This window comes from Lycorma delicatula, chromosome 12, assembly GCF_047948215.1.
Source record: "Lycorma delicatula isolate Av1 chromosome 12, ASM4794821v1, whole genome shotgun sequence".
NCBI classification, from domain to species: Eukaryota; Metazoa; Arthropoda; class Insecta; order Hemiptera; family Fulgoridae; genus Lycorma; species Lycorma delicatula.
Genome location: NC_134466.1, coordinates 46,378,167 through 46,399,298, shown reverse-complemented (window position 1 = coordinate 46,399,298; position 21,132 = coordinate 46,378,167). Strand labels below are relative to the sequence as shown.

The 21,132-nt window shown below is 33.0% G+C and overlaps 1 protein-coding gene across 1 annotated transcript in view; it reads right to left on the bottom strand.

The window, feature by feature from the left end:
• The window catches only part of LOC142332959 (neuroligin-3-like), a 290,961-nt gene extending 270,122 nt beyond the window's left edge, over positions 1 to 20,839 (bottom strand). The window contains exon 1 of the mRNA XM_075379678.1: positions 20,763 to 20,839. The gene's annotated coding sequence lies outside the window, so the exon portion shown is untranslated. The remainder of the gene's footprint in view (positions 1 to 20,762) is intronic.
• Between the last annotated feature and the right edge of the window lie 293 nt (positions 20,840 to 21,132).

The window sequence follows — 21,132 nt, the reverse complement described above, 5'->3', positions numbered from 1 at the left end:
AAATTAATATATTCAATTAAATTACGATATAACGGATACATAAATTGGGTTCAACTCAACAGGGTATTTCTACTATTTTAAAAATTTAACTATCATTTATTGTTATAAAAGAGATTCGTTCGGGAGAAAGAGATATCTCTTAGCCTTCACATCTAAAAGATGTGAAGTATTTAATATATAACGATGAAAGAGCAGTAGATGAAAAACACTTAATAAATTATTACTATATAAATTAATAATAAATTATTCTATGAATTTCAAAAATACTAATGTCAAGTATAACTGGGTGATTATATATAATAGGCCTATAAAATTTGATACTCCAATAACATCAAGTTTCAAGTGTATGTGTAGCGTGGAAAGTTGCTAAGTTACGTTATATTATAAAGATAATTTCTACGAAAATAGAGTATAGAACAAAGAGCTCATTGGCTGTTAACTTTTGTTTTAATTTAGGTAAAATTGCATAAGAGAAGTAAAGGCTATGTCGTTTAATGTAATGAAACAAGTTTACGAAGTTAATTGATTCAAAACTGTATTCAAAAGCCTTTATGTTACAGGAATGTTTTTATTATAGACCGGGTGTGAACAGCTTTTATAAAATGTTCGATTGGAATCAAAATTAGATAGCATTTATAAGACAAATTAGTTATTTTTTTTTGCATTAACAACCTTTGCGAAAGAGAAGTTATTTAATTTTTAGAGTGTACAAAAAAGAGATATCAGGGATTTAAAGCTATTTAATATTTCTTAACTTTGACTTATGAATCGCAAATAAAAAGAAAGATAACTCTTACTAGTTTTCTCTAAAGTTTTTTAATGCATCCTGACCCCAAAGGGGAAGACACCACCTTTTCCCTCGGAAAGGCAACGATCTATATCATAGACAATCACTCGAGGCCTCCATTTACGTTTCTGATCCATCTTTACCTCCAGCCTTTTTAGTAACGACAGAGATTTTGAAATTAGTCTGCCTCCTTACGATCCGCTACGAAGAGTAAACCTTTCCTACTGTTTTTTATGTTCATAATTTTCAAATTTGACCATTTGCCCTGAAGGGCAGCCAGAAATCCTCACTAATTTCTTTAATAGTTTTTGTGGAGCCTTCCTTCCTATTTAGGAAGATAACTTCTGGTTTCTTGCAAGTTAAACTGGCCTCCCGCTTGCCTTTAAGCATTTCGACATAGCGTTTCCGCTTCGCCTTAATAAGCACAGACGCTGGTACCAGAACGGAAACTGCCTCTTTAACTATAACCTCCTTGCTTCAATTGGCTTAGAGGCAAGCGCCTCAAATCCATTCGGCAAAGAAGAGTACATTGCCCTAAACTCATTAAGTCTTGGGATCACTAGTCAGCGAATCGCTATAGAGGCGGTTTGAGAGCCTTCAAGAAACCCCAAAAACAATTCAAATTATGCTACTAGAGGGACAGAACTACCAGCCCTGCCCCTTAAAATATTTCACACTGTTATCACCGGGATCGCTAATTCGCGATGAAAATTGGTGACACTTGTTTTGCTAGATTTAAACTGTTTGTTCCACTATTAAAATTTGCGCGGTTAAAGCATTTTTTACTATACTGTTTTAATATTTTCAAGCAAATTTCTTCCGGTTTAACACAATTAGAAAATAAATATCTTATTATAGTGTTCCTCCACGGCACACTTTTTAAGCAGACCCGACATTTTGAAATAAATAAAAGAGGATATAATAATGAAAATTCCTTTTAAACAGCCGATAATTTTTATGTCAGGGGTACCAACCTCAGACAATTTCAGTTTATTCTATAAAATGGTTTTTCCTGTGTTGTCATTTATCTCTTTAATTACTGACCAATCCTTATATACAGCACCAACAATGAACGCCCGTTGTTTAAATATATTAAAAATCGGATTAAAGGGTAAACTTCAAACTTAGCGACTCATGACTAAAGTACAAGCAACTTGATCTATGTGCAAGCAAGTGAAATGTTTACTGAAACGTTTTTAAAGACTTTTAGACCCAGTAGTAACAGCAGTGGAGATGTGGTGGTAAAGGTGGTACCACTGTTTATCGCAACGATAGTAGTAAAAATAATAAATAAAGAGCCCTTCCTCATCAATTCTTCTCCGAAATGAAAAAAATTCCTTTCGGCAAGCCGGAAATAGGGTAAGGCGAACTCGGATTGTACGAGCTCGTATTAAACATTACTTTCCATGTTTTACGGACACTACGTTTTCTCATTAGACTACAACCTATTGCTAAATTTATCAAGACTTATGATTTTTCTAGAACTGCTTGACAAAACATCTATTTGAAGATTAGTGGGAGATTTTAGGTTTGTCTCTTTGTATTGATAAAAAAAGAAAATGTTTTCAGAAATTTTTATTTAAAAACATTTATAAATGTAACAAAAGAGATGTTGAGAAGATGATTTCAAAGTACGATATGCCTACATTACCAACATAAAATATTGTCACTTGCAAAAATAAGATATACACAGTATAAGTCACGGGAATTCGATCATGTGCATATTAAGGAAGCTATGATTTTTTTTTGTCCTTGAAACCTAATTTTTTTCACCCCTTGGCCCTTATCCAAAGAATAATAGGAACTTTAAACGAATTCGATATTTTACCTAATCAGAAAGTTATAGCGATATTTGTTTTTTCTTTTTTTGTTTTGGTCATCTCTTGCTGTAAGGGTTGGTCATATGAAAAATTGTTTCAGAAAAATTTTGATGTAATCTTTAGAGGAATAACGATCACTTTAAACCGATTTGATACTGTGCCTATTAAGGAAGGTGTGATCTCTTTTGTCTTCGAAACCCCATTTTTTACATCCCATGGGCCAATGGTTGGTGATATCAAAAAAACTTTACTTACATAAGTTTTACGTCCTTATCCAAAAAAATTACGAAATTTAAACGAATTCAATATTTTACTTAATAAGAAAGTTATAGCGATATTTTTTTTTCTCGAAAAAACTCTCCCGATTCCACCCCCATGGTCCGATTTTTCTCATTAACGAATTCGACCGTTATTTTTTGTAGTTGTATTTTATGTATCAATTTGAAAGTGATTGGCGCCAAATTAAGGCAGTTATCGTGTCCACAAGTAAGTGAAATTTATAGACATATAAATGTATATATAAACTTTTGGATTGACGATGGTTTTGGGATCTGCTAAATGTGAAACGCAAAGATATGTCGAAATTTTTGGGAATTCGAATCATGGTACCCGTTACAATAGGTCATCATGGTCGGTGATATGAAAAAAACTTTACCTCAATAAGTTTTAGACCCTTATCCAAAGAATTGTATGAACTTATTATGACCGATTTGATTTTTTTTATAAAAAGCTCACTCATTTCCATCCCCATAATCTCATTTTGCCCATTAACGAACTCGACCGAGATTTTTGGTCGTTATATTATTATATTTATAAATCAGAAAGTGATTGGCACAAAATTACGGTAGTTTTCGTGTCAACAAGAAAGTGAAATATATAAATGTTATATAAACGTTTGGACTGATGGTGATTTTGGGTCTGGGTGATGAGAAACGCGAAGATATGTCCAAATTTTCCGGAAGTCGAATCATGGTACGCATTACATTAGGTAGCTTTCTTATGAAATGTACCTGATATAAGGCATAAATTATTTTATTTTGCCTACTGCTATTTTATAACAGACTAATATCAAAATATGTAGATTTAAATTGGTTGACATATTCACCAGGTTTAATAATCTCTAACTTTTCTTTTTGGGGTTATTTATTTAGCTTATGGCACCAAAACATAACACCAATTACAGTGAAAATTACAAACAAAGATTTAACAAACTAATATACGCTACTGATTCTGGAGTCGCCACCAGGAAATCTTCAGAATTCACTTCATAAGATGTCTTAGGGTAAACTTGTGTGTGATGTGTCTGACAGTTTGATTTTCACCACACTCAAAAAGGGGCGTCGGTGTTTTACCCCATTTATACAGGAAATAGGCGCACCTACCATGCTGAGTCCGTATTCTGTTTAGCGTTGACCATTTCTTACGTGGCAAGTCAAAATCCGGCGGCCTTTGTTGGGGTAATTTAAATTCAAAACTGTACATCAACAAGCCGGTAACTTTGCATAACTTAAACAAAATATTCAAGCTTACTAGCCTCTCTACTACAAAAAGGTTTTCTTAGTGCCATGAAGTTCTATAGAAAAAGCTCTAATTTGCCAGCGCTTAGTAACCAAGGTTACTTGAGTAAATATTTTTTTAGACGCTGAGAATATAAAATTTTTCCAAAAAATTATTTTTTTATGGACTACCATTTGTTTTTATTTTCATTATTAAATGAATTCCTTGGAAGAGTGATCAGCGTTTCATCCAGAAGATTCCGCTCTCTAATTCTTGTCAGGCTTAGAATTTTTCATACGTTAAAAAATGAATCTGTTATACTCGTAATTATCAAATGAATAAAGTTGTGAGTCCGGTTGTTGGTTGAGTAATAAATAATTTTAAAAATTACAGTAAAAAACAGAGTAATACATTTTGGGACATCTAATAAAATAAAAGCAGATTCTAGATTTTTTTTGAGTTATAATGAAGTGAAAATGTTATAGATATAAAAAAAAAGCCTTATAATTTTACAAATAGAATAGAAATTTTTAGTCTAATTTTATAATACGGTATATAAAATTTTAAAGTTTTATTTTCAATTATCCCCCTCAAAATTTCAACTTATTTGACTAAAAAGTAATAATGGAATATGTTTTGACCTATATTAAGTTACTTATTTATAATCTGTATCTTAATAAATAAATAAATAAAAATAAAGTGAACTGAAAAAATAAAACACAAAACTTTTACTCTAATTTTCTTTTCTTTTTAAATTAAATTTTTCTCATAAATCTTTTTAAATGGAATAAAACTTAATTGAAGAACTAGAAATTTAGTTTAAAAGGACTTTGTGAAAAAAAAGTTATATTTATGTTTATTTTTTAACTTAATACGTAACTGAATTACGTAATCCAATTTTCTAATGTTATATATTTGGAAAACTTCCAAATATAAAACAGTCTTCATTAATATTTAATGAAAAAAATTCTTTGATGTATAATTTTCTTAACGTTCGTTAAAAATATATGTAATACAACTCTGTATTATTAAAATTTCCTTATGTCTGATGGAACTAATATTCATTTAATATTCAAGAACCGCTGAACCGATGTAAATTGTCTTTTTCAAACTATTCCGATGCATAAAGCTTAGCTTATTTCATTATTAAATATTTATTATGATTACTTATATTCTAAAGTACAAAGTATTAAACTTAAAAAGAAATTTTACTTAGTTTAGTCTACAAATAATAGTTTATTGGCAAACACTTAAATAATAAGGTGTTGAAAATTATATATCCATCCACTTCTATACAACAATGTTTGACAATCTTCTTGGCTATTCTTGTTAGTTATATACGCTGTCTATTTCTTGGACGGCATTGATAATGTTAGTCTTCAATTCCTGCAAGGAAAGTTGAATGCTCCTGTAATCAATTTCTTTTAAATAACCACACAGAAATAAGTCTGAACAAGTCAGATGAAGGTATCTTGGTGACCAAAATCCTTTAGAAATAATTCTTCCAACAAAACGATCCTGTACTATCTCCATAGTAAGCTCTATAGCAAGTGGGACTGTGGTAGGCCAGATGAGATGAGACAACCCACCGGGTTGGTCTAATGGAGAACGCGTCTTCGCAAATCAGCTGATTTCGAAGTCAAGAGTTCCAACGTTCAAATCCTAGTAAAGGCAGTTACTTTTATACGGATTTGAATATTAGATCGTGGATACCGGTGTTCTTTGGTGGATGGGTTTCAATTACCTGAGAATGTACAAGACTACACTTCACTTACACTCATACATATCATCCTCTGAAGTAATACCCGGCGGTGATTCCCGGAGGCTAAACAGGAAAGAAAAAAAAAGATGAGATAAAACGGAGTGTGGGCGTAATACGCCTTTATCTTTTCCTTAATGTTGTTGATTTGCGGGACGCCGATTGGGTACACTCGAACAAGTATGTGACGCAATTTCTTTCAGGGCTTGGTCCTTTTCGGAACAGACTACAGAAATTTGGCCTGACGGACTCTGGTATGTGTCCACAATGCGGATTGTTGGACGATGCTTATCATGTGATATATGAATGTGATAAGTATGATTTAATGCGTATAGAGACCATTTGTCGGCTTGATATTATCGGGTCGACACTTGATCTCCGTGTTAGTTGGAAAAGCCGCGCCGAATGGGTGATCGTAGAAAGTTTTATTACAAATTTGGCGAAAGAAAGGATCGCTGAACGGGTATGTTGTCCTCTTGGACTTTCCTTGTTTGTGGTAATGTTTGGTTTTACTGTTATTTTGTTGTGTTTGGTTATAGATTTTTTTTCGTTAGTTATGTTACATTATTTATTGTTATATTTTTTAGCGATTTTGTGTTGTTTCTTATAATTCGTTGTGTGTCGAACTCATTTTTACCTTTTGGGTAGGTGAAATTTAGTTCCTTCGTTCTTTGAAAGTCATTTTCAGTCTTGTTTGAGACTTAGCTAGATGTATTTTGTTTGGAGTTTATGTTTGTAGTACACCGATCGTTATGTGCTTGTGGCATTCGCATCGGTGGCATCCTGGCTGAAGCTTGACTCAAAGATGTCATTGCCGAAGTACTGAAGGTGATCTCCGGTAAAGCCCATAAGGACTAGGTACAGAAGGGGTGGCGTGGCGATCGAAATCGTCACATGGTCAGGATGTCCTATTTCATCCAGTAGTCACACTCATCCTTTTGCAGTAAGGATATGAACTGTTTGATAATTTCTTGATAGATGGGATCCACAGTTTTTCAAAAACCAAGTGTCCTATTATTCGTCGCCTTGAAACCGCACGCCACACGTCTTCTTTTGTGGGTGTAGGAGAGATTCAAAGAAAATGTGCGGGTTTTCACTACTGCTGGTTCGGTATTCTGACTATTAACATACCCACCTATGTAAAAGTACGCTTTATCTGTGAAAGATCTATTGTTTCTAATATTCTTGAACCACTGAGCATAACCAGCATTAGTTACCTCACGGAAAACCTGCGCATTCGACACGGATAATTTTTCAGTCTTCTCACTGCAGTATTGTCTGAACCTAGTGAAATGTTCTTTTCCCGGCTTAGTCTCCGCAAAATATTTTGATGAAATCTTGTAATTGCCGCTTTGATGCCCTGTACGACCTGTATAGTTAAAACTAACCTTGTCAGGTATATTTCTGGTCTAATACCAAACCTTTCACCAAATTTTTTTTGTTGAATAACACTTTTTACTGGTGATTCCTTTTCAGATTCTCCCTGAACTTTCGCTGATACATAACATGAAATTTCGTCTCTAAGTAAGTTTACATCACGAATATATGTTCTTCAACAGTTAACCTCATTTTAACAAACAATAACCATTACGAAATCTTGTTCAAAAGCCAATGCTCGTCACAAGATCGGTATTACTCAAATGTTCAGTCAATAAATAGTCCTCCCCACACCAAATATAGTCGTACCAACTTCTTCAATATTATTTTGCTCTTACCGCAATATTTGCATTTTAATAAAAAAAGATATGTATTTAATGTAAACTACTGAGTGATGGGGTTTCTTTTAAGTTGAACACTCTGTATAATATCATGCTTTGAGGTTCTTGAGAATAAATTTTATGATGAAATAATGAGCTGTCAAATCATAGTCTGGAGCCCATAAACTTGATTTGTGAATACCGATATTTAGAAAATTAAATATATTCAGTTTAACTTGTTTTATATTAATGGATGTACAATCATTGCAAAAAAAAATAGTCATTCATTCTTAAAAAATAAATAATATTCTAATAACTAAAGCAGACAACGAAGTTGTTTTATTACTTATAACTCAACAACACTTGATAATAAGAAAGGCCCTTATTACACCATTTTTAATAGATTACCGAACCTAGTGTAAAATTATCACACTAATTTATTTAAAATACAATTAAAAAATTTCCTGCTGTGGAAATAATATTATTCAATCGTTGAATTGTTAAATAATACTAAATAAAAAATAATAAAAATTCTAAAAAAAAATCTGATTTTTCTTGTTGAATACATACACAAATATATGCTCATAATAATTTTCAATAGTGCTTTCCGAAATGTGAATTATTTTCTAATAATTTTTACTTCCTTGTACGAAGTAAAGGAAGTATTTTGATCGCGAAAAATTTCGGTTTCCAGATTTCAAAAGAAATATCCATTTTGACCATCCCTGAATCCATTTTGACTAGTTTCGGCGTGACGTCTGTACGTACGTATTAATGTGTGTACGTACGTATCTCGCATAACTCAAACACGATTAGTCAAGGATATTGAAATTTTGGATTTAGAACTGTTGTAACATCTAGTTGTGCACTTCCCCTTTTAATTGCAATCTACTGAAGCAAACGTGTCCAAAAAAGTCCAAAATCCAAGAAAATTAGGATTTTTGATTTTTTTTTAACTGCAGTAATAAGCCCTCACTGAGGGCTATTCAACGATGTATCATAAATGTTATTTACTTTCAGTTCCAGTATTATAGCCAAATAGAATTTTAATTAATGAAATATAACATTTGGATCCTACAAGGGGAAGATACGTCGGTTCGAATCAGACCTTATTTCCTCCTTTTTTTTAAATTTAAATATATTAATTTATTAATAATTATTAATCTCTCATTGTAAAAAAAATTACGATGCATAACAATTCAACAATAAAAAAAAAATTTATCAGAAGTTATTAATGAAATAAAGTTTAAGTACTTTTCTTTAAAAAAAAAAAATGTGCAAAAGTAATTTAATAGGGGTACAAGGAAGTCATGTGATGTCCACATCAGATTATTTATGTTTAATCTAAAATGGTGGGGGATCTCTTGGGGTCCCCTCATTAGAGGCATGGCGTATAATTAAAAGACCGGGTCGGCACGCCGGAAGGCGTAGATTTCACCGGTGCTAAGTAGGGGATAAAAAAAATATCCTTATGATCAAGGGGGGAACCCGATGGGAGATCCGGATGGGACTGCAGTCAGGATGGGCAGTCTACGCCGCGACGCACGCGTGCGATCGAGGTAACGTCTTTCAGGCTGTTACCGGTCACTCCTTGTTATGTTTAGAAAATGGTACGAAAAAAAGGAACGCAGCGGGGTGTGGTGACCGGGATCATCAGAAATCGGGCGTGTCTTCTCCTACGGGGGTCAGGATGTTCATATACTAATGATTTCAAGCGCACTCACAGGTCGAGATTAAGTTGGGGGCGACCTTGAAAACCAGTTGATAGATCTGGCATATTAGATCCATTTGTTTAAAAAATTCGCATTTACTCTTAAGTGTTGACTTACTGCTAGAGAAAGGTATGGATTAGAGAAAAAGTATCGTCTTGAAAAATCATCTGCCTTTTTCGTTCTCAGAGAAATATCTTTCAACAGATCTGACAAATTATTCCAAAAAGTGTTTTAAAGTATGAAACACCCAAAACATTTTCATTGAAAGTAAATGGTGTCACTTTACCTACAATACCGCACTAAACGTTTACGTGAATATGTTACGAAAATGTTGATTATGTCGTATGTTACATAATGTCTTATTATGTTAATTAAAAATTCCACTTTGATTACATGGTTTAATCGGCAAACAAAACAGAATCTACGTTATTAACATCGCTCAGAATCCAGTGACAAAAATTTTAAATTACAGAAAGATATCTTGGAAGTAAAGTTTGTACCTTTTATGTATTAAAAGGAGTTTATCTTTTCAAAGTATTCAACTTACCATACCTTCCTTTGTGTTAAATCAGCGCGGTAAGAAACTCTTCTCGTATTGAACTTACTGTTGCCAAGTTATGAAATAACTAATTCAAACAAATTTAAATAGCTCTTTAAGATGTCTAATAAATTATTCTGATTTTTCGTTTATTTTTTTTTTAATTTAATTAATTATTTAGTTTTGTAATACTGAAAATTTTGTTTTGTTTAATACCTAGTTAAATCTGCCACATTTGATGTTTTGTTTTTAGTAAAATTTTAAATTCTTACTTTTTTTTTAATTTCTTGTTTCTTCTTTGATGTATTTTTTACCTATTTAACAAAGTTATTTTACGCCAAACAAAAAAAAATGTGTTTTCGACCCCAATCTTTAGTCTACCCTATCTTTCTTGAAAAATACCAAAAATACAGTTTTGCAATGTATTCTTCCTTCTTTTTTTTTTTAGGTAGATTTCAAACCAATAAATAAATATACCCCTTAATTTGTGTCCCAAGAATTACAGTCTGGCTTAATTTTACTGGATGCACAGGAATCAGGGCAAAATCTTTCGCCACATAATACTCGTTAACGAAGCGTTTCTCAATCTACTTTTACATAGATATTTCTCTTTATTTTCTCTATTAGAATATCTGCTGATTGTTTGTTACGCTTTTCACGAATCACTTTGTATATTTTTCTTTTAATGTAAATATATTTAATTAATTAATAAGAATTTTAACATCTTTGATTTTTTATTTAACATGTCAATTAATCGTGTATTTTATGAAGCTGTTAATATCAATGATATTACTATGGTTTTCCTTGATCTATTCAAGCAAATGTTAGAACGTTTTCTTATATTAATCTGTGAATATTTACACCAATTCGTTACTTAGAATTTATTATTTACGCATAAATGCATAAACAATTATGCATGTAAGTATGCAAGTATACACAAGTATGTCCAAAAAAACATTGATCAAGTCCAAAACAAAAAACACATCAATAATTATTGAAAAAAAAAAAAAAAAAATGGAACGACATCAAAATCCGGGAAAAAGGAAAAAATAATTTCACCTAAATACTTAATTCATTAGAAACCTGTTTAATTACAAAATTAATTTCTAAACGTAATATATATTTGTTCTATAATACTCTATACGTATAATTCATAAAAACTAAAACCGATATTACATCAGTAGAATTTTTATTTATTATCTTTTATTGCTTTTCCGTTTGCGAATAATACGTCTTTTCGTATAAATCACCTACAAATTCATTCAAGTTCCACATAAATATATGATCATGTATTTTGGCGTTGATTCAAAAAAGTATCTAAGGAATTAATTAAGTATTTGGAAGAAATGATTTCTTACTTTTAAGCGCATTTTGATGTTGGTTCCATTTTAGAATATGTCTTAGATTTCATAAGAAAGCTACCTATTGTAATGGGTATCATGATTCGACTTCTGGAAAATTTCGACATATCTTCGCGTTTCATATATCCCAGACCCCAAAACCACTGTCAGTTGAAAAGTTTATATATACACATATATTTCACTTGTGAACACGATAACTGCCGTAACTTTGCGCCAATCACTTTTAATACATAAAATATAACAACCCAAAATCTCGGTCGAGTTCGTTAATGGGCAAAATAGGACCATGGGGATGGAAATGGAAGGGCTTTTACGAAAAAATAAAATATCGCTATAAATTTCTTATTAAGTAAAATATCGAATTCGTTTAAAGTTCCTACTATTCTTTAGATAAGGACCTAAAACTTATGTAAGTAAAGTTTTTTCATTTCACCAACAACTGGCTCAGGGGGTGGAAAAAATGGAACTCTGAAGACAAAAAAGTCATACCTTTTTTAATAGGCACAGTATCGAATCTATTTAAAGTGGTCGTTACATCTCTAAACATTACCTAAAACTTTTTTCTGATGGAATTTTCGATATGACCAACCCTTACGGCAAGGGATAACCAAACTTTTGCTGGAATTGTAAGAAGATGGGGGCTTGTCGTCTGCTAAACATGTGAAACTTTTTTCACATACAACCATTGTCGTATTTAGTAAGATTGGAGTTTTTCTTAACTTTAAGGTGGAAATCTTTTTTATCCCCTACTTAGTACCAGTGAAATCTACTTCCGCCTTCCGGTGTGCCGAGATCTTTTATTTTTTTAAAAATATTTATTTCATAATTTTCTGTGTTTGATTAATAACGATATGTTACTTGGCGGAGTTAATATGCTCCTTTTTGGTGATATAATGCAGCTGCCTCCAGTCAAAGGTCATTGGTATTTTGTTCAACCTTCTTGGTTTGAAGCAGAAAAAAATTTTGGCATAATTTTTTAATTTTGTGAGGTAACAATAAACACGAGACAAATAAATGACGTTGAGTTCATTGATTTATTAAATAGATTGCTTTTTGGCGAATTTACAACTGGCCAATTGGAAATGCTTTGCGAAAGAAGAAGGGTACCTTTAATCTACTCACCGGACAGCAAAAACAAATTTTTTGTAAATTTTCGAACCGATTTTTTCTTTTATTATAACGACACAGCAACTTTACAATCTGTCCAGCAATATAATTAAATAATACGTAAATAAGATCTATTTGAACTAATATTAAGCAGCGGCTTGTGACTTAATAATGAAATAGAAGAGCACTCCGTACGGCCAGACCATAAATTCACCTGATTGAAACGATAAGGCAAACCAAGAATATTGTTCCTCAGCAATCTTGAAAAATCACTGATTGTTATCTAATAAATTGACCGCCAAACGGGTACCGATCCAAACGATTTTGATACCGTAGGCTGACCAGAGAGATTTCTTGCCGAACGGTTCGCCACTTAAGATCACTATACATGACGCTATTACTTATGTATCAGGGTTGTTTAGTATTCACCGCAGTGTTTTTGTCTGGTAGAGTTCAGGTACGTCAATACCGTATCTTTCAATTCAAGCCCGTAAGTCCAAATAGGCTTCAAAACGGATTTATAAATCAATAATTTACTTTCTGCTGAAAGCCGAGATCTATGTCCTATCAGCCAGTACATGTGTTTAAACTTGAGATACAACTGTTTCCGCTTAGATGTGATATGTTTCGCCCAAGTAAGTCATCGGTCCAGATGAAAATCTAAATATTTACATTCTTGAGATCTCGGAATAGGAACATTGAAGATAGAAACAGCAGGACAGAGTTCCATACGAAGAATGAACGTGACGTTGTTTGATTTTTCGTTTATTTTTATTTTCCAACATTTAAGCCATGATTCGAGGGGACTGATGTAATCTTGAATAAAACGAGACACATTAGTCGGATTATCGTGGGCAGTAAGAATTGCAGTATCGTCAGCAAACGTTACAACTATGATATCTCCCGTAATTGGCAAGTCAGCCGTAAACAGAACATAAGAAGATGCGTCCGAAAACGCTTCCTTGCGGTAACCATGATTATATACGGAACAAATCCGTCAAAACATCTCAATATTTAGCTTGAAAGCACATGTATTCTATGTAAGATTTTAGTACCACATAGTAAACATGCGGTAAAACCTTTTTCAATTCATAGAGCAACCCTACATGCCAAACCTTGTCAAAAGCCTGACTGACATCGAGGAAAACTGTTGAACAGTACTGTTTCTCGTCTAGAGCATGATTTATAACGTTTACAATCCTGTTTGTTTGTTCCTAAGGAGCATATTAACCCAAATTGGTGAGCCGGAATGTGATCGTACACGAACCGCTTCAGTCTTATCAAAAATAACTTTTCAAACACCTTAGAGAGCACAGGAAGCAGGATGATAGACCTATAAGATGTTTTTTTTTGTTTTTTTTTGTGGGCGATAAACGCCTGGGCGTTATAATTGCCCGGTAGTTATTAGTAAAAGGGTAAAATAACCCCGAAATAATAAACTATACAAGGTGTAAACGTAATAGCAATCATATAATAAAAATTTACTAAAACAAGCCAAAAAGGCAAAATAAAACTCAAAAGTAATACCACAGACAAAGTTGATAAAATATAAAAGTTAAAAATAATAGATTAAAGAAAGTATATAAAACTTACCTAACTCCGATGGGTTGTGTAAAAATCCCCTCCCCGGATAGTAAAATTAAATACATAGAACCACAAAATCAAATTGAAAATAAAGGTAAAAATTATAAAAAAACTCTCCTTACAGAAAAACATATATGAGCATATTAAATCCTTTGCAGTAACCCGGTACTATGCAAAAAGAGAAACACCCGTTCCAAAATCCTGCTCTCGTTGCACAAGATATCACAGATGTTTCTGGGTATATTAAACTGACGACGCAACGCCGCATAAATATATAAGATGTTACATTTGTCGGTTCTTTACCCGGTTTTGCTATCACAATTAACTGTGAAATTTTCCACAGACAAGGAAAATGACCAATTCGCATTGAAAATTGAAGTAACCAAAGCATGCCGAGGTAGTGCCGAAATTTTTGTGTCTAAAACGTTTTTTTCAACATCTTGGCATCATCGCGAAAAGTAGCTCCGTTGATTACAAGAAGATTTATTTAAATTGGATTATTAGGAAAAAGGTTATGCACGAACAAACATAAAAAAAAAAATACTAGTCGAATATAACCTCCTTTTTTTAAAATCGGTTAAAAAATAGTTCTTACATTATATAAAAGATAAAAAAACAACAAGCCAAATGAGGATAAAAATTAAAAATAGTAAATGATAAAAATAAAACTAAATACTGAAAAAAAAAAAGAAACATAACGTACCAATGTAGCCGGTTTCATCAAATCTCGAAGAACCTTACAAATCCAATACGTGCAGGTATTTTAGACGCTGAACGTCCATCCTCACTATTATCTAGGAGGTTAACTGTTAGCCAGCTCACATGACTGTCTAGCCTTATTTTGTATTAGTACCAAATCGTTTTATCTTCTTTAACGTTCGGGACTCCCAGATAATCATGTATCTCAATATTTCTTGTTAACCACGAAAATAATTATCTATAAATGATATAAATTTTAATTTAAGAAATATTAATTTTAGAAATGTGGTGATAGTAAGCTGATTAATTTGTCAATTAATAATATCGGTTATTAGAAGAGAAGTGACTAATTGTGATGTTAAATTAATTGTGGTGGACCAGTGCACTCAATAGATCTACATTGTCATATGTACAAATGAAATAAACGTGCATTAGAATTGGTTATAGATTGATTACACTGTGTTTGTCAATAAATTTCGATGGAATGGTTAATTGAATATCCTGAACAATTTTTTAATTAAATATTTGTACTGAAATACTGTATAACGTAAAATAATTAATTTAATTATTTGTTTATAATTTATATAAGTGAAATTCTTAGTAAATAAAATGTAGATACTATTATTTTTGATGAAGTGTGTTACTTTAAAATTTAAATTACCTGTATAAATAATTTCTCTATAATATTATTTTATTTATTGTTGTACGCTACATCAAATAATTAAAATAACTTTGGGTTTTTTTTTTATTGTTGAGAAATTATAAATTTTTTTCTTTTTTTTTTGTTTAGCCTCCGGGAATTACCGTTCAGGTATTATTTCAGAAGAGTGCTACAGCAGAAGTTAACGAAGGAAGACCGCGAGGCGGACAACGAAGATATCGGTTGAGAACAACGATGGTCGCCAACCTTCGGGGGCAGATGGCGCGGGTGCCTAGGCATTGTCGTCGCCGGTGGCTCCCGCGGGACGCTTTCCTGCTGTTTGAGACCGACATAGCTACAGTGTAAATTCGGAGCTGTAAATATTATTAATGGTAAATATCGATTGAATGTGTTATGTGAATCCTCTATAAGATTGGAAACAGGAGTATAGTGCTTGCCAGTACTGCGATGACGTGGTTGTAGTGAAGTGCGGCTTCTTTGTGTGCCCCAGAGGGAGGCGGAGATACCGCGTAGCGATTGAACTCACTGGGGGTAGGGAGTCATGCGATTGATGTTCTCTCCCGGTGAGGGAGTGACTGGGTTTGCCTGGTATTTTATAAGGGTGCTACAGCAGAAACTAATGGATGAGGACAAGGAGAGGTCGGTTGAGGACGGCGATGGATGCCAGCCTTCGGTGGCGGGTAATGGGGGTGCCTCGGCATTGTCGTCACCAATGGCTCTCGCAGGACGGGTTCCTGTGTCTGAGGCCGGCAACCTATAGTGTATATTATTAATTCTGAACTGTACGTATTACTAATTGTAAATAGTGTCTGAATGTGTTATGTAAATATTGGTGTGCCTGTGACGTATGCCTTTACGTGAATTCTATCACCACCCTGTACGAGGGAGTGGCTTTTTAGTGGATCCCACAGCATAGGCAGTGAACCTCACACACCCAGTATATAAGGGCTGGGCTTTTGGTTCAGGAAAATTTTCCCACTTCTAAAAGTGGGAAATTATATTGAAATTCATTTGGATAAACAATTACATGGGAAAATTGTTTACAAAAAAATGGGTACCAGAATTGTTACAATAGTTTTTTCAAGAAAATTGTTATATTGCTCATAAGGTTCAGTACACGGAATCGTTACTTATCTAAGTTAACATAACCTAATCTTAACCTTTACCTAAACCTAACAAAACTCAATTAAATTTCACTTAAACCCAAAATTCCTAATTTAATTAACTTAATTTACTTTTAACTGAATTTAATTTCGTTTTTAACAATAAACTTAACCAAATTATTTAATCCGTAAATAATATATATTACACTTGTAGGACGTTAAATAAAGAAATTTTTGGTGAGGGCACTGTGTAACTTACGAGGGACGTAACTCGAGTGAAAGATGTTTCCGACGAATAATTTCAATTTTAATAAGTACGAGTAACTTAGGTCTTAAATAGGGTATACTCAAAATTTTATCAAAAATTAGAGGCGAGTCCTTAATTAAACATAATTAGCTTTTAATTACGGAAGATGTATATTTGGAATAAATTAAGAAAGTAAGTTGAGTTTGAATTATGAAATTTGTATTCATTTAGTATTTCTATTTTAATGTTGTTTTTTTTAATATATTTCACGATATTCAAGTATATATTGTTTTATATTAAAATAAATAAATAAATTAATATAATCCATCTTACCAGCACGTTGATACGTTCTCTAGATCTTTTGGCTTACTTGCAAGCCATCATCGGGAATTAAAATTAATGCATTAAAGTTTAAAAATCATAGTTAAAATTAAAAAAAAAAAACAGTTATGACTGTCCCGGTCCTACTACTATACTGAAGGAATATATATACTCTGGTGGATTAAAGTGAAATCAAACGTAAACAATGTTACCAAAGAGATAATTATTAGATTAAATTATTACTTCTTTATATTTATGTTTAGTACATTTTTAAATAATAATTTAAAAAATTTTTGCTCATTAATTAAATTTTGATTATTATAGTATATATGATATTTTTCCAAATTAGAAGTATTACAATATTTGTAGAAGTATCTAAGGTATTCTGAAATTATTGTGATTGTATGTATGACCGTATTCTATTATATTTTTGGCAAAGTAAGAGTTTTCTGGTTTATGCTATTTATATGCTCTTTACCATGTGTGGAAAATTTGGAATGGAATGCAAAGTTGGCGGGAGTTTATAGATTCTCCCTACGGATCGCAGAACCTGGACAGAGTCCCTTGCTGCTGGATGATTCAATCGGGCGTGTTTTTAAAAGGTTTATTTTAAGTGACGGGACAAATTTTTCAAGTTTTGTCTTATTTAATATTTAGTATTTTTTTTGGACGGATTTAATTGCATTCCAATCCGTTGTTAAACCAGAGTTATTAAACCCATTTTATGGGCCGACCGCGGAAGGCTAGGCTTATGAAACCTGTTCTCCCGACGTAATTCCCCTTCAAGGGGATAATTTGCAATTGGTCATACCCACGTACATCAAGTCGCAATCATCACAGACAAGACTGTATACGCCCTGTTTATCAAATTTGGAATCATTATCGTATGGGTTTTTATTAAAATTATTATTAATATATTTAATTAATTTTTTATTAGTAGATATGCAAGTGTTAAGCCAATTTTTTTGACTAAAACGTGTATATTCATTTTTTATGTATATTTTATCTGTTTTTTAGGTAATAATTTTGTATTATTTATTTTATTATATAATTTATTTATATTACCGACATTATAACCGTTAGCATCAGCAATGTTTATAATTATTTCTATTTCTTTATTTAAGGAAGTTTTATCATGTTTGAGGTATTTTATGGCTCTATATAACAATGAATTAAAAACAGTTATCTTTTGGGACCATGGATGAAATGAATGATAATTAATTATTGTGTAATTTAATGTGTCTTTAGAATATATTTCTAATTAAATTTGTTATCTATTTGTTTTATTATTATGTGTTTTTAAATCCAAAAAGTCCAAACAATTATTATTTTCTATTTCCATGCTAAATTTTATGTATTTATCAATTTTATTACATTCATTTAATATTATATTTGATTAATTTTGAACATTTTCATTATATATAATTACAGTGTCCTTTATAAAACGTTTATGCAATAGTATGTGATGTCGAGTTAGAATTTTATTGATACAAGAATCTTCTAAAAATTGCAAATATGTATCTGCCAAAATTACCGATAACGGTTCACCCATAGTCAAGCCAAATGGTTGTTTATAATATTGATTGCTGAAAGTAAAGTAACTGCACTCACAACATATTTTGACTATATTAACTAATTCCTGCAGAAAAATGTGGAGAAGTGGGTCTGAAAATGAATTTGACCAAAACAAAAGTAATGTGCAACAAACAGATGAGCTGCTGCAGGAGAGGTAGGAGTTGACGACAACATCCTAGAGAATGTGGAAGAATACGTCTACCTGGGGCAGCTAATACGTCTACCAGAGCGGACATCAGATCTGAAATTTTCCGGAGAATCAGGATGGGCTGGAAATCATTTGGAAGACATTCAACAGTGTTGAAATCTAACATGCCAATTGTCTTGAAAAAGACCGTGTTTGATCAGTGTGTTCTTTAAGTACTCATATACGGATGCGAGACCTGGACTTTAAATGAGTTCGTCAAAGGAAAGCTTCGGACAGCACAAACAGGCGTGGAAAGGTCAATGCTAGGCTATACAAGCAGGCACTAGAAAAGAGCGGAAGACATAAGAGCCATAACGAGAGTGCATGACATAATGGAAACGGTGAAAGCTTTGAAATGGCGATGGACGGGGCACATCGTTATTTCAGAAGATATGATGGAAGTTGGACAAAGGCGGTCCTTGAATAAAGTCCAAGAGAGGGACAAAGATGAAGAGGCAGGCCACCAGACCGATGGGACAGAGGCATTAGAAAGGTGGCTGGAACCAACTGGCTGGTAACCTGGCGCAGGACAGACAGGCATGGCGAGATCTGTTGAAGGCTTACCTGTCGAACTAGACTTGAAGAGGCTACATCTTGTAAAAGATTGAAACAGTAGTATAATAATAATTAATTTCTGCTTTTGAAATGTGGTTCTATAGAATGTTAAAACTCAGAAGGGGTGGATAAAGTGACAATTGAATAGGTGTTACGGTAAATTGATGAAGAAAGAAGTATTTTGAAAAATATAGTTTGATTGGTTTGCTTGGCATTTCTCCAGCCATCACCCCATTCGGTCGCCCTAAAGCATAAGACCGAATGTCTGTGCCACAAACGGCTACTGAGCCTCAAAACAGTTTAGCGACCAGTGTCCTAACTAGCTCCTAGAGCTAACCTAAAAGCGTGAGCGAAATAAGCGTGGTACCATACACCACTCGCTTGCGTGTCACACAAGCCCACTTGTCATATATCACTAAAATGGGTAGGCGCACCCCATCAACTACTAATACATGTATGACAATCAATAATTAAATTTATCTCTTCAACGACAGCTGCCACTCCTAGGCTGCTGAATGCCAGAAAGTACCTGTCCACCATTAAAGCGTTTGGAGCCTTAATCTGGCTGGTAGCCAGCCATATCTCTCGGTTAGCTCCCTACAGCAGCACGGTAGGAGTTTTTTTCCCTTAGGCAAACTACTGACGTCGGTTGAATAAAGGAACTGCATCAAGGAACTCCCACACGGTCCGACAATGCGGCTCTCGCCACTTCTGAGTGACCAATTTTCCCCTTGACTTCTAAGTTCCAGGGCGACCTGCGTTCTGGCCCCCCACCCAAGAGCTGGGCAGTCGAACATCATGTGTTCGTTCGACTGGACCTCCCCACTGACGCACAGCACATCTGCTACCAGGCGGAACCGAAATAAATATTAGTTTAAATTTACATGGTTGGAGAGCACTCGGGGTCCCGTTGCCCTTATAAATGATGGAGAGGCCCCCAGTATAAATCTGTATAAATCTAAACAGTTAGAAAAGACAGACTTATAGGTCAGATATTTAGGCATCCTGGAATAGTTGCTTTAATATTGGAGGGACAGGTAGTAGGGAAAAATTGTGCAGGCAGGTAACGTTTGGAATGCGTAAAACTGGCACAAGATAAGGAATCTTGGAGAGCTGCATCATATCAGTCAAATGACAACACAAAAAAAAAACATTAATTCGTTTGTATATGGTTTATTTATTTCATTATTGTTTTTCAAGTGTTTTTTAATGACACTTAAAGTTGCATTTAAGTTTATATTAGGGTACATATTTAAAAAATTAATGCTTTATATTTGCATAATTATTTTAACGTATACAATTCAAATACCAACAGAATTTTTAACTCCATTCTAAATACGCGTCTACCCACTTAAAACGAAACACCCACCAATAATATTAGGAGATCACTGATGAGAAGAACAGCAGCAACAGTCGCTAATAATGGCCACAAAGATGAATGAAAAAATGTTTTACTAAAAAATAAATTTAACTAATATAACTACTAAACATTTTAAAAGCATACAAAATTAAAAAAATTAATAGTAATAATTTTAAAAATAAAATTACTCACCTAATATTCCTAATCTATAGTTAAACGTAACAACTACCACACCTCCATAACTAGCAAGTACTGTTCCATCATATACGTTTCCGGAATTCCATTCGTACGATTCTCCATGAATATAAACTATGACAGGATATTTGCTTCGTCCACCATCTTCTGTAACATTAAAGAAATGTTATTAAATTACTTCAATTATAATAAATTAATTTTCAAATTAACCTTCATATATATATATATATATATCATTAATTTTTTCTATTAATACCTTCTAATTTTGAAATAATCTTCCGAGTATTCTTCGCATATGGTTTTATAAAACAAATTCTGTGGCTTAAGACTGCACGACCGAATGAAAACTTCTATCGTAATCGTTTCT